Source organism: Myotis davidii, unplaced genomic scaffold (genome assembly GCF_000327345.1).
Source record: "Myotis davidii unplaced genomic scaffold, ASM32734v1 scaffold167, whole genome shotgun sequence".
In the NCBI taxonomy this organism is placed as follows: Eukaryota; Metazoa; Chordata; class Mammalia; order Chiroptera; family Vespertilionidae; genus Myotis; species Myotis davidii.
The window spans coordinates 6,424,046-6,433,487 of NW_006300048.1; the positions used below are offsets into that span (position 1 = coordinate 6,424,046).

A 9,442-nucleotide genomic window follows, 5' to 3' on the forward strand; every position below is an offset into this window, starting at 1 on the left:
ATATAGATTGCTTTGGGTGGTATGGACATTTTAATGATGTTGATTCTACCAATCTATGAACAGGGTATATTCTTCCATCTGTTTATTTCTTCCGCTATCTCTTTTTTCAGTGTCCTGTAATTTTTCACATATAAGACTTTTACCTGTTAAGTTTATTCCTAGGTATCTTAATTTTTTTGGTGCGACGGTAAATGAGATTGCTTTTTTAGTCTCTCTTTCTGTAAGTTCACTATTGGTGTATAGAAATGCCATAGATTTCTTGGCATTAATTTTATATCCTGCTACATTGCCAAATTCATTTATTAAGTCTAATAGTTTTTTGATGGAGTCTTTAGGTTTTTTATGTATAATATCATGTCGTCTGTGAATAAGGACAGTTTTACTTCTTCTTTTCCAATTTGGATGAAGGACACTCATGTTTAAGGATTTATTTTTTCTATTTGTATTTTAGACTTGCGTGGGGGAAATGGTGATTTATTTTTCAGTAAACGGAATAGCTTAAATTCAAAGGCTGCTCCATAAATTATAAAACATACATTTAAAAAATAAATAACTTCCCTCTAAAGCCTGAGGAAGAAGTCATCAGTGAGTGGCCTGGGGAGGACAGCAGCCTCAAGTCCCCAGGGCAAAGGCCACATCAGCTACTCTGTCTTTAGATGATGCTTTTAAAGCTACAGCAAGAAGCTTTTCCCCTGCAACCGTTCTGTGTGCTTTAGAATCCTCAAACATCCGGAGAGGTTTAAACAGAAAGGTGCTGTCTGCTGGAAGCGGCATGACTGGATGCAAAGGTGGCAAAGGCGGGGGGTGAGGGGTGTGGGTAAAAACTGCCCGCCTATTCCTTCCGCTGTAAAGCAACTGTGGCTGGGACAGCCCTGGGGGTGCAGCGCTGGGACACAGCAGCCTCTTAAAGGGAATAATCTACTCCCTTCAGCCTGGCTTCCTGGTGTTTACACTTCAAGTCTACTTCCCATAGGAAACTTGGGCTCAGACAGGCTGACTGTCTGGAATTTTTAGTCAAGGAGGCTCCTGGTGAAGGGAGGACAGCTTCTTTGGTTGCAGCTGCTGCTCTGCCTGGCGCTGAGAAAACCCAAGTTCAACAGATGTGAGTTCAGATGAGCAGGGCTCCATTACTCTGACTTACTTGAAACAGCCCTTATTTTTTTAAAAATAACCATCAGGGCCTTAAGCCATTGGATATGATTTAGAATTCTAGATTTAGAATCCTTCCTTTTCAAGCAATCCCAGAAAAAAGGTAGGGAATCAGAGAGACCTCTACAGAGGAAAACTTCTTATTGATGACTATTTTGTAGTTGCTTCATTTCAGAACAAACTGGGGTTTGTTATGAAGAAAAATAAATTTTTCTTGATTGAGCATGGTAAACAACAACAACAAAAAATCAACCACAGAAATCTGGAAATTTCTAACCTGGAAAAAGGAAAATTCAGATTTTTATAAATCAAAATTCTAAGAATCAAAGCTAAACTAGAGTCCAAGTACTGTACTGCCACTTTCTAGCTGTGTGACCTTGGGCAAGTTACTCTTTGTGCCTCAGTTTCCCCATCTATAAAATGGCAATGATAGTGGTCTACCTCATAAGTTAAGAAAATTACATTAATCGTTATAAAATGCTGAGAACAAGATATTGCACTTGCTAAGCACGGTATAGGTCTTTGTTAAAGAAAAGTAAACAATGAAAATTTCATGGTAACAGAAATCTTTCTTATGTTAGAAAAATATATTAGTAATCACAGTGTATGTCATCTTTGCATCCCCAAACCACTTTGTGATCTGTGTCAGTAGTAGCAAACACCCCATAACTTTATTTCAGAATTACTTATTGTCGAATTCCTACCACACTTCATTCATTCTTCATTTCTGAATACTGAATATGGGAGTTTTAATCATTCAGAAGAAATGTTTTCTTAAGTCATTCCTGAAACCTGATTGAAGAGCATGTTGATTTTGTTCAAAAATATCTAGGGCACAGCTTCCAGAAACCCAACATATGTCACCTAACCTACCACAGCAACCTCGGGGCTTTGGGGGTTTTCACACAAAATTTTTTTGTATATTTACACAAAAAACAATCACACTCCACTCCTACAATTGGACTGCATCTTACTCCTTAGTCTGGACAGAGGTCAAAGTCTGCAGAGTTGTGAACCTGGAAGATGCATTTCTGTCACAACCTTCAATAAAGACCAGTTCTCCCCACGCGTGACCAATCTTTGAAGAGGAACCACAATTCAGGAGGAAAGGAAGCATTTTTCATGAGCCTGTTGTTGGGATTCACAAGGACGGAACAGAGAATGAGATTGTTACTGAGTAAAACCTAAAGACAACAGATGAGAAGGGATGTGTCACTGTTTGTTTGCTAGATAAGGCGAGGTGATGTCCTATTTTGCTTTGAGCAGTGAGTTGTGGATAGGGGGCAGGATGGAAGAAATAAAATATATAATACCAGGAACTCAAGGTCTATAACAGAACTTGGTTCAAGGACAGTGTCTGAAGCTTTTAGATAAGTGCTCTAAGCAAATAATAGCCTGGTCCTTCATCATTGTTTCCCCTAAGAGCAGTCTTTACATATAGATTAGGGTATCGAAGTTATGCAAATCAGAGGTTCAACCACCAAGCCAGCTGGTCTGTACAAACACTTTGTCTTTGGGTTTTAAGCTTGAAATAAAACGGAAAGGGTTGGGTTGTGGGTTGTTTTCAACTTCACATTTCCAGTTTTGCATCACTTTAGGACAGGCTTTTAGAATAGAGGGAGACTTTAGGCATACTTGAATCCAAGGCCTTCATTGTACAGCTGAGCAAACCAGGCCCACAAGGTTCTTCCCTTTGCACAGCTTCCCTCCCGCAGCCAACACTGCCCCATTCCACCCCATTCCACCAACAGCTACTCCTCACCCTACAGGAGCAGGCCAGGTGAGCCTAGTTCCTTCCTTCCACCCTCTAGAATGCTGAGAATCAAACTACATGTGCCACACTGTCATTTTCCAGTTCCTTTCATACTGGTCAATCGGCCACTAAGGCATTTTATGGCCAAAATTCTAGTTGCAGATATTTTCTCTGTAGCCATTTCTCCTGGTCCATAAGGCTCATTAAATATGATCCTTAATGGATTTCTACTTGGTTGAAAATTAGATATAGTTGTCCCTCTGCCCTGACCTCAGCTCATCATGAATTCTTCAGTACAGCTTAACTCCCTGATCTTCTTGTTGCGGGGAGAGAGAAAGAAAAGGAAGCTGAGATAGCAGCTTTATCAATGTTACCTATGATCTCAGTCAATGTTCACAAACAACCCCATGAGACAGACAAGAGTTATGTCCGCACTGCAGATGACAAAACTGAGGAGGGGTTCAGTAGCCTGGCACAGTTACAGAGCTAGGGCTGATATTCAAAACCCAGACCAACCTGACTCATCAGCCCTCATCTTTCACTGCAGTGTGCTGCCTCCCAGGACTTAGTAAAGTATTATTAACCCTGTCTTTCTGAGTCTTGGTTGCTTTTTTTTAATGTGTCTCCCCACCAACCTCCATTCCCCAATTAAGTCAGTGGCTTGAAAACAATCCAACCTTGAATAGGGTAAGTGGATAAGTCACAGGTGCTCTAGACCAGTGCTGTCCAACAAGACTTTCGATGATGGAAATAGCCTGTTCCTGTCCTGTCCAATATGGTAACTATTAGCAACATGTGGCTATTGAGCACTGAAACTGTGGCTGATTCAACGAAGAAACTTGGACTTTTAAGTTTAGTTCAATTTAGTTTTACATTTAATAGCTCATGTGATAACCATATAAGCTAGCACAGTTTGAGACCGCCCCTCCTTGAGCCCTGAGCTATTGGCCCAGCCTAGGGGACACACAATAAGACCCATTGCCTTCTATGAGCTCCTACGCAATGCGCAGAAACAAACCACATGCACACAGTTAAACGATATTAAGACAGAACAAACTGAAGGAATTAAGAAATAGAATCTCAGAATATAGTTCTACAGAGTGAGACCTTTGCCCTTTTGCTGCTGCAGGTACAGAGCATCTGCTGGAGAAAGTGCACCAGCCACTTTCACAACCCCTCTTGCAGTAGATTTAGAGGAGATGCTATCTTTCTATCTCGTGTACTTGGAGTAACTACACCGGAGGGATTACTGTCCCAGTCAAATGCTTACTGTCTCCCTAAGGTTCAGGACTGAGAACGTGCTAATTAGGAACTAAGCCAGTTAAAACTAAATAAATCCAATTCCTTTGTCTCACCCCATTTTTCTTCATAACCTGAAGTCTGAAAGAAAAAGGAAATACTATTGAGCAGAGATACTGTCCATTTCTCGCTCCCTCTATCACCTTGCAGAACTTCCTCCACAAGTAATTTCAGGACAATTTCCACTCCTCACCTGCTTTTCAAACTTCTCCTCAGACTCCCTAGGGCAACAGATTGCTTGGGACCCAAGGTCACCATTTTTCCAAATAGTCAGTCATAGGGTGAACAAAGGAGAGAGGGGGGAAGAGAGAGGAGTGGGGAAGGAAGAGAGGAGAAGAGGAAGAAAGGAGGGGAAGGTCACTAGGAAGAACCCGTATTAGAAACAGCAATAAGAGAACAGCAATTGGTTCTGTTCTCGGCCACCCCCGTTCCCAGCTGGGGCTGGGCCACCGCTCTGTGTCTTGCATAATTATAAGGAAGTAACTGTTTTGAGACCATTTGAGACTTTCTCAGTGCAATGTACAGCCAGCTGTGTGTGGACTAAGTTTCACTATCTTTACTTTTGTGCTTTATGTGAGAAACAGATCAGACAAAATATACTGTTTTCCATGTAACCTCCCAATTAATGTGAACCCACATTAACCTTAATTTTAAATAAAATTGAACATATTGGATCCCACTTACCCCATAATGTTGGGATTATACTACAAAAGGAAATAAAAGTATTACTTAAACAACAAAAGCATAACAAATTGAGCATTAGCATAGATTTACATCCTAATGACACCTGAATCTAGTAATAAACTCATAAATAAAAGATTTGTGTATAAGAATTCCAGGCACTCTCTCCTGGGATCACGCCCATGTGTTTCTTCCCTCTCTCTAAGGGGCCCAATGAGACCTGCAACCTGGGGAGCAATGGGCAGCGGCAGCTCATCCCGGGCTAACCCCCAAACCTACCTCGAAGGCCTCTTTTCTCTGACTTTCCTATAACATCTGTAGAGAGCCAAAGCAGCCCACCTAGGCTTTCTCCTGTTGCTTCTTTTATCCTAGGCCCTGCCTTGTTTCACTGTCTCCAGTTTTAATAAATGTATTCTCAAAATTGAAAAAAAAATTCTGACAGGATTTCTGATGCCTATTCCTGAAACAGACACATTACAAGAAACCAGAGTCCAATCCCAATTTACTAAACATTAAATTGTTCTTGCAATTTGGGACCGGTTTGGCTCAGTGGATGGAGCATCGGCCTGCGGACTGAGAGGTCCCAGGTTCAGTTCCGGTCGGGGGCATGTACCTTGGTTGCGGCACATCCCCAGTGGGGGGTGTGCAGGAGGCAGCTGATCGATGTTTCTCTCTCATCAATGTCTCTGACTCTCTATCTCTCTCCTTTCCTCTCTGTAAAAAATCAATAAAATGTATTTTAAAAAAAAATTGCTCTGACTTCATGAAGGAAAGAAGCACACAAAATACCACAGCACCCTCAGTCTCCCATCCTCCTAGCCACGTAAGGTGTCTCCAACACCAGGATTCCATGAAAGCAGGATTGCAGTTTTGTGGAGTTCAACTTTAAAAACCATAAATCCTTGGTAGTTAGAGAGGGGTGAGTAGAGCCAAATGAAGATGCTATTATTTCTTTTTAATCCTCATTTGGGGATATTTTTCCATTGATTTTTAGAAAGAGTGGAAAGGAAGGGGAGAGACAGAGGGAGTAAAACATCGATGTGAAAGAGATACATGGGTTGGCTGCCTCCTGAATGCGCCCAGACCAGGGCTGGGATTGAGCCTGCAACCGAGGCACATGCCCTTGACGAGAATCGAAGCCGGAACCCTTCAGTCCACAGGCCGATGCACGGAGCCAAACCGGCTACGTTCTTGTAGAGAAAGACGGGAACCAATGGCTTAGCTTCAGAGTGCTGAGGGTCTGTCTCTATGGCACTCAGGAGTGTGGCATGGTCTGCTTAAGGTGGGCAGGCGTGAGGTCTTACATGACCTCTTATGGAGAGCACCCTGCGCTAGGCAATTTGGCCCCCACTCTCATCCTCACGAACAATTCAGTGTAAATGGACAAGGACCAGAAAAAGATCTTATACAGGATTATCTGCTGCCCAGAACTCACTGCAATCAGAACAACAAGATATTGTTTCTAGAGGCCTCTCTGAGCACCTGGAATGGTTTTTATTAAACAGAACCTCTCTTTGTAATGGGATTTTACTTAGTTGAATCTTTCAGAACAGAAATTTGGAAAAAATAGACCTCATTTAGAAAAACATCCTAAATATGAACATCCCAATGGAAAAACCGGGTGGGGGAGGGGGAGAGAGTTAAACTCTTGGAAAAGATAGTTACACTTGAATGCGGCCACAGTAATCCCCCCTTCTCTATGGAGGATACATTCCCAAGACCCCCAGTGGATCCTTAAACTACAGATAGCACCAAACCCTAATCCATAAATTCAACTACCAAAGAAATGGAGTTATTCCGTTAAAGAAGTAAATAAGGAGAGGAGAGTTTCAAATACTTACATAATCCAACAGGACATTCTCTACTAATCAGACATATCAGAACAAGTGTCTGACTGATCACTTAAAGAGCAATTTAATGAAATACTTGATCCTGGACCAGATTCTATACCAGAAAAAAAAAAATGCATGCTATCTATGAAGGCCCTTAATGGACTGACTGAGAATACTGGAATATGGATGGTAAGTTACAATATTATATTCATGTTAAATTTATTTAAGGTTGAAAACTGTACTATTTTTTTAAAAAAGAGAATATCCTTATTGTTTAGAAATACACACTGAAGTTTGTAGGCACAAAGGGCCAGGATATAGTCCAGAAAAATTATTTTCTGGATATACATGTGTGCATATACACAAAATATTGTATATTACATGTTACATTATATAATAAATATAATAAACTATCCTGTATTATACAGATTTCATAATTTATAAAGTCTATTTTTAATATAAAGAGAGCACACATAATGCAAAAGAGCAAAATATTAACAACAGGTTGACCTGGGCACGGGTATACAAGTATTCTTTGTACGACTCTTGGAATTTTTCCGTAATTTTGAAATGATGTCCAAATAAAAAGATTTTTATTAAAAAGGAGGGGAGGATTGAAGCCTTCCTTCCCCAGCTGGGTTGCCAGCAAGGGGTAATCTCCTTCCAGTCAGGGCAGGCTCTATCCCCAGGAGGGGTGTCGTCTCAGCCTGATTTTCACTTGATCTGCTCATTCACACAAATTAGCAAAATAAGTTACTGCTGTTGTTTTTTTCACTTCCTCTAAATTTCTGATTATAAAAGTAGCATGTGCTTATTTTAGAAAATCTGGGGAAAGGAAAACTAACAAAGAAGAAAAAAAACCCACACATTAAGCCCACCAAACTTAAAGACCATCACTGTCATTTTGGCCTATTTTCTTTCAGTCTCTATTTCATAGTTTTAAGGGAACTGGGATTATATTATCTGAATTGAGTAGTCTGGGTTGTTTTTTCTTTTCTTTAACCTAGTGTAAAACATTTTCCTATGTCATCAGTCAAAAAATTCATAAAATCTTCAATGTCAATACATTTCATATTACAGATAGGCCCATGGTCGGCAAACTGCAGCTCGCAAGCCACATGCGGCTCTTTGGCCCCTTGAGTGTGGCTCTTCCTAAGCCTTAGGAGTACCCTAAATAAGTTAATAACAATGTACCTACTTATATAGTTTAAGTTTAAAAAATGTGGCTCTCAATCGTTGTACTGTTGATATTTGGCTCTTTTTTTTTTAATATATTTTATTGATTTTTTACAGAGAGGAAGGGAGAGGGATAGAGAGTTAGAAACATCGATGAGAGAGAAACATCGATCAGCTGCCTCCTGCACATTCCCCACTGGGGATGTGCCCGCAGCCAAGGTACATGCCCTTGATCGGAATCGAACCCGGGACCCCTCAGTCCGCAGGCTCTATCCAGTGAGCCAAACCGGTCAGGGCATATATGGCCCTTTTGACTAATGAGTTTGCCGACCACTGAGATAGGCCATCATTTACTTAATTCATTTCCTTAAAACTGTCCCTTTGTTTCCAATTTCAACTTAGTTAAAAGTTTAAGATCTTTTTGCTTAAATCTTTTTTTTTTGTATTTCTGGTTAAAATAGATGAATAAAAATGGAATTGCTGGAACAAAATGTATAAACAGAGTTTTAAGACTCAATACAAAAGGCCAACTGCTTTTTTAGAAAATTAGGCTAACTTTAAAGGGGCAAGAAGGCAACCTGACTGGAATTGTCAAAACTGCAGGCCGAAATCTCATTTTAGGATTTATAGAAAGGGAAATTACTGCCACTGTCTGAAAACTGCCATCTCACCTCAAACAGCTCCTGGGACAACTTCCGTAAGCTATTTCTGGCCTTCAAAAAAGGAAAAACAAATATTCCAGCCTGTGTCAACACATACTTCTACTACTATGTAGAAGATGGGAGGACCAGCCTCAAATGATCACCAACACATTAAGCTCTGAGTGTCTGTCATCTAAAAGCCCTTCCTACCCTGATAGACATGGGATCCTAAAAATATAAGGAGGGCGCCCTAACCGGTTTGGCTCAGTGGATTGTGCATCGGCCTTCGAACTCAAGGGTCCCAGGTTCTATTCCGGTCAAGGGCATGTACCTTGGTTGCAGGCACATCCCCAGTGGGGAGTGTGCAGGAGGCAGCTTATCAATGTTTCTCTCTCATCGATGTTTCTAACTCTCTATCCCTCTCCTCTCTGTAAAAAATCAATAAAATAAAATATATTTTTTAAAAAAAGAGAGGACCTAGAAGCAAGGTTGAGGTTCTAAAAGGCAAACTTAAGACAAATTCTTTTTTCTTTTCTTAGCAGCCCAGTAGTGAAAAAGAAGTGAGGATTCCACTAGCCTGGAGACGTGGAGCCAGTCCCATCTGTCCTGAGCAAACAACCAGCCTGAGTCAAGGATGCAGCCAAAACTCTCTGAACTCAGTCTCCTCCCATGTTCAATGACAAGGCTGCCCAAAGTCCCTAAACGTCCCTCTCACGCCTCTCATTTTGCAACATGCCCCTTTAAATGTGCCCGGGGAGAAAAGGGCAGAGCGGTTATTCTCTCTGAACACAATGCATCAAATGCTGACCACCTCATTTCTCCTAACACATCTAGATCAAATAGCACTAGGTGTACAAAAGACATTCCAGAAACGTTGCATTTCCCACTCCTCCAGACAACAGGGACGAGGG

General features: G+C 41.1%; 1 protein-coding gene across 1 annotated transcript in view; it reads right to left on the reverse strand.

The window, feature by feature from the left end:
- Nucleotides 1–9,442, reverse strand: part of TNFRSF21 (tumor necrosis factor receptor superfamily member 21) — a 52,751-nt gene that overhangs the window by 36,748 nt on the left and 6,561 nt on the right. The window lies entirely within an intron of this gene.